Raw genomic sequence first — 5363 nt, 5'->3', positions numbered from 1 at the left:
TGAGACAGAATTTGATGTTGCCATCTTGAGTCAGAATGTCTTCCTTCTTAGGGAACTTAGTTTTGCTTTTCAGGCCTTCTGATTGATCAGATGTGGCCCACCCACATTATTATTATTATTATTTTTAAAGATTTTATTTATTTATTTGAGAGAGAGAATGAGACAGAGAGAGCATGAGAGGGGGGAAGGTCAGAGGGAGAAGCAGGCTCCCTGCCGAGCAGGGAGCCCGATGCGGGACTCGATCCCGGGACTCCAGGATCGTGACCTGAGCCAAAGGCAGTCGCCCAACCAACTGAGCCACCCAGGCGCCCGGCCCACCCACATTATTGAGATTAATCTACTTCAAGTCAACTGACTAGAAGTTCACCACACCTACAAAATACCTTCCCAGCAACACCTAGATCAGTGTTTGATTGAGCCAACGGGTACTGTAGCCTAGCCAAGTTGACACATGCAATGGACCATCACAGATACCAACAAATATTCACCAGGAACCTACTCTACTCTCCAATTTTTACATTTCAAAAACTTGAGAATTCTTGATTTAAGACTCTATATTAAATAATTCATTGCATACTCTTTTTTTTTCCCCTCCCCAAATGTCTCTGGATTTATTCACTGTCACAGACACCTATTAGGTGACTCTGGTAGACAAGGCCCTGGCAAGGTATAAGGATGCACAGGTAAATGGGCCCCCATATCTCTCCCACGGGGCTCTCCGCCATCACCCTTATGTAGGCTCTCAGCACCTAGTGTCAGAACTATTACAATAAAACCATTCAATTTGATATTCCCTCTCCCTTGCTCTCTCTTTTTCTGCTGTTTTAGGGATTGACTGCATAATTCAACAGGCTATCAAAGATCAGCATTAGTTTGTACATGATTGATTTGAACCATCATTCCTTCCTCAGCCTGACAGAGACTGCTCCGTGTGAGTGAGTAAACTCGCCTGGGCATAGTTACGCATATACACACATTTGCTTAATGGCTTAAATACATATTTATACTCGAAGCATTTACTTATACTGGATTTATATTCCATTTGTATTCATATACATGAGAGTATTACTGAAACACAAAGTAAATTTGCTCGAAGCAATTTAACAGCAAACATAAATTCTCATTTACATGTTGCTATCCTAGCTTTCTTTCAGCTCTCCAAGATCGACCGGTGGTTCATAAACCCGTAGCCCCTACATATGAAAGAATTAATTTTTAAATGAATGAAAGAATATGACACTTCATCTGGAAATCTTTCTCAATTTGTGTCCGAGTCAGAGTAGTTTTCCACTACCATTTCTAAGTCCAAATATCAATTCAGTCTTCCTATGGGGCTAATTTACAAGGGGAAACATGAGGAACAGCAGGGTTATTACAAGCAGCAGAGGTAATTTACTTACTTAACTATTGCTAAGGGCAGGAGGAAAAGCCAAGCCAAAGTGGCCTGTCCTTTTGCCTAACAATATAGCAATTAGAATATCAGCTTGGTGGGGCGCCTGGCTGGCTCAGTTGGTTAAGCGTCTGCCTTCGGCTCAGGTCATGATCCCAGGGTCCTGGGATTGAGCCCCGCATTGGGCTCCTTGCTCAGCAGGGAAGCCTGCTTCTCCCTCTCCCACTCTCCCTGCTTGTGTTCCCTCTCTCCCTGTCTGTCTCTCTGTGTCAAATAAATAAATAAAATCTTTAATAATAAAAAAAAAGAATATCAGCCTGGCACCCCAATTTAAAAAGTGGGGAAGAAATAAAACAGGGTAAAAAGACAAAGGAAAAGCTGAAGGTGAGTAGCATCTTCAAGACAAGCATCAGGCTAAAATAGCTCTTGACTCAGCAATATCCTATTCAGTTGATGGTTTGTCCTTAAAAAAAATTTTTTTTTGCTACTGTGAAAAAATAATGTAACAACTAATTTTTGCCCTCTGTTTAATATCTAACTCCTTGGTAATACAGGCTGTCTTAATTTAGAGAAAATGTTAATAAAAATTAATTTCTTCAGGCACCTGGGTGGCTCAGTCGTTAAGCGTCTGCCTTCCGCTCAGGTCATGATCCCAGCATCCTGGGATCGAGTCCCACATTGGGCTCCCTGCTCGGCGGGAAGCCTGCTTCTCCCTCCCCCACTCCCCCTGCTTGTGTTCCTGCTCTCACTGTCTCTCTCTCTGTCAAATAAATAAATAAAATCTAAAAAAAAAAAAAAATTGCCATCTTAAGAAAAAAACATTAATTTCTTCTATGGCAAGTGCTATTTTTTTTGTACGTCTCTTTTTCTCCTTAAGGACGTTGATTCCATTAGTCTGATACCTCTGAATGGTATAATTATGAAAGCTTGCAAGGGCTTGCAGAGCTCTAATATATACTGATGTAAGACTTTTGCATATTGGACAATTAGCAGGCATTTATTATTTCCATATCATGAGGAATGAATGACACAACTACTTTGAGAGTAGTTACAACACATTTTTTTAAATAATAATTATTTCTTAATAATAATTCTGGGCAAAAAATTTTTGTAGTCATTGTCAATATAGCAGCTACAGACTGTTTATTATTAATTGAGTTCATGGGGACCTTAACCAAGATGAACATCTCACAGTTTATGTCTTGCACCAAGTGATAGTATAAGATTCTTTTCTCTTTTTTAAAATTTTTTTTTTTTTTTGAGAGAGAGAGAGAGAGACAGAGCAAACACATGGGTGGGGGGGGAGGATAGAAGGAGAGGGAGAGAAAGAACCTTAAGCAGGCTCCATGCCCAAAGCAGAGCCTGACTGAGATCATGACCTGAGCGGAAATCAAGAGTTGGACATTTAACCAACTGAGCCACCCAGGTGCCCCGATAGTGTAAGTTTCTTAACCCTTCATCCTTTCAGATAACTCAACCATCCATCAAAGCTAGATGTTATTAAACTAAAAATTAATGATTGGAGGGAGGAAGGAGATAGGAATCATATGTAAAAGGCAGCCTTTAGCTCTCCCCTGACAAGTTTACATATACCTTACTGTTATTTTTTAAAATTTGGAGTTCTGCTTCAACTTCTGAGATCTTTTAGCTGGGAGTGTATTTTTAAAAAATATTCATCACTATAAAATTAAACTACTGAAAAGCTATTTGGAGGCCATAATAATAGAGTTATAGTGGGTACAAATCTCAGTCCACAAACTCGGTTGGAAAAGTATATGTTAAAATGTTCTTTAAATAAACCCACCTGCCACCCTAAGGTCCTGGGGCTTGGGAGGGGCCACAAGTTCAGAGAGGGGTCCTGGGTCCCTACTGATCACTGATGAGACACCCGCATTTTCCTGCTCATTGAGTGCCTTCGAGCTTTGTGGCACTGCCTCTCTTGGAACACGCTGTCGTCTTCATGTCTAGGAACCTACTGCCCAGGGTTGGTTCTCAGTAGGTTTCCCACAGACCCACACCACGGAGGCGTGACCACCCGTGGGGGCTGTGGCTGGACACGGAGCACAGGCCCACACACTGCTCTCCAAACCCACAGGCTCCCACTCCCTTTGGAGCCTCAGACTAGGGATTCCCTGCCAGCCCTGGGGGCATCTCTTCTCACTGCGCCTCGGGTACCCGCCCCCTCCTCTCCAAAAGGCTGAGACTTTAAAAAAAGAATTTTTCAAAGAATTTAGACTTTTAAAAAAAGTGCATTCCAAAAGCCTGGACACAAGAAATTAAAAAGCCAAGCTACCTTGAAATGAGTGGCGATATGAGGGAAAAATGATTCATTCATTAATATTAAACAAATTGCCATTTATATTAATATTTCATTGAATCCACATGTCAACAAATTGTCCTGCCAGAAGGTTTTCTATCTGTATGTAAAAAGCGAAGAGTGAGTGTTGTGATTTTTCTTCAACACTTCCAATGTCTCTTTTCTGGTTTCAGTTTATTCTTTTCCTTAACATGGTCAGTCCTATGAACCTGAACTGATGCTAGAACAAGAGGAAAAAAAACATCTTTCAGTACATTAAACAGATGCTTCTTTTTTTTTAATAAAACCAATTAACTAACATGTAGTGTATTATTAGTCTCAGAGGTAGAATTTAGTGATTCGTCAGTTGCATATAACACCCAGTGCTCATGACATCACGTGCCCTCCTTAATGCCCATCACCCAGTTACCCATTCCCCCCACCCACCTCCCCTCCAGCAACCCTCCATTTGTTTCCGAGAGTTAAGAGTCTCTTATGGTTTGTCTCCCTCTCTGATTTTCTTATTTTATTTTTCCTTCCATTCCCTTCTGTTCATCTAAACAGATGCTCCTATAGGAATCAAGGGAAAGCCAGCACAAAGAAATAAATACCCTTGTTATATAGATACCATAGGTTTACCCCATAAGGGGTGTAAAAATCCCTGAACCATAGACACAAGAGAAGAGAAGGGAAAATGTTACGATGATCGTAATGCTGAGGGAGAGGTGGAGTTGTCATACATCACACAGGTGACAGGTGAGTACGGAGGAGGTTTGTGATTCCAGGTTGTACTTGAGTGCTTGGTCACTAGAGCCCAGGGCAGTGCTCTCCCTTAAGGAATGACCGCCAAGTAAACAGAGTCAGCTCATCATACATCACAGGAGTGACACGGGGGTCCTTACTGCATATAAGGTTAATTTCAAATCAGTGTTTTCCCTTGGTGTTCTTTGTTGCCCCCTTGGTCGGCTGTGGTTTTACCTCTCTGACTGCCCATTTGCTTCTGTTTCCACGGCTGCTTTCCGGCTGATTAACTTCTCTCATTCTGAATCCCCTGTTTTCCTCGATTTCTTCTCTCTCATTTCAGTAATGACCTAATTCATTTTATAGCATCTAGTCTTGTTCCTTTGAATCTATGTTCCATACGATGACTGCTGTAAATTTTCTGAAGTTTAAATTTCAAAGTACAATTTGCTCACAATATTTGTACAACTCCCTTGTGCCTACAGGATGAAAGCAAAGCTCTTTTATGTGCTATTCAAAGCCCTTCATGGTCTGGGCCCTCTCTAGAGCCTCTCCTCTCTCTTTCAGGCCAACGACTGAGTCATCACGAACTCTTTTAAATTCTCTCCACACACTGCATTTGCACATGTTCTTACTTCTTCCTAGAATGCACGTCTCCCTCCTGTCTGCCTGGAAAATCCCTGCTGATCATCCAAACCCTGTTCAGGCATTATCTTTTACATGAAGTGCTCCCTACCCTCCAGACTGTGTTCATTGCCTTTTCCACTGTCCTACTTATATATTTTATACAGATTTTCCCTTTTGTGCATTACACAGCACAGTTTTATTTGCTTATAAATCTGTCCTCCTGGTAAGGACTCTGAGAGTGGAGACTATGTCCTTCTCAGCATGGTGCTGGGCAGATGGTAGACACTGGACTAAACTTCAGTACCTACT

Source organism: Mirounga leonina, unplaced genomic scaffold (assembly GCF_011800145.1).
Source record: "Mirounga leonina isolate KUSES-001 unplaced genomic scaffold, KU_Mleo_1.0 Mir_93, whole genome shotgun sequence".
Taxonomy (NCBI): domain Eukaryota; kingdom Metazoa; phylum Chordata; class Mammalia; order Carnivora; family Phocidae; genus Mirounga; species Mirounga leonina.
The sequence above is the reverse complement of the archived record's forward strand: the minus strand, read 5'-3'. Positions refer to the sequence as shown.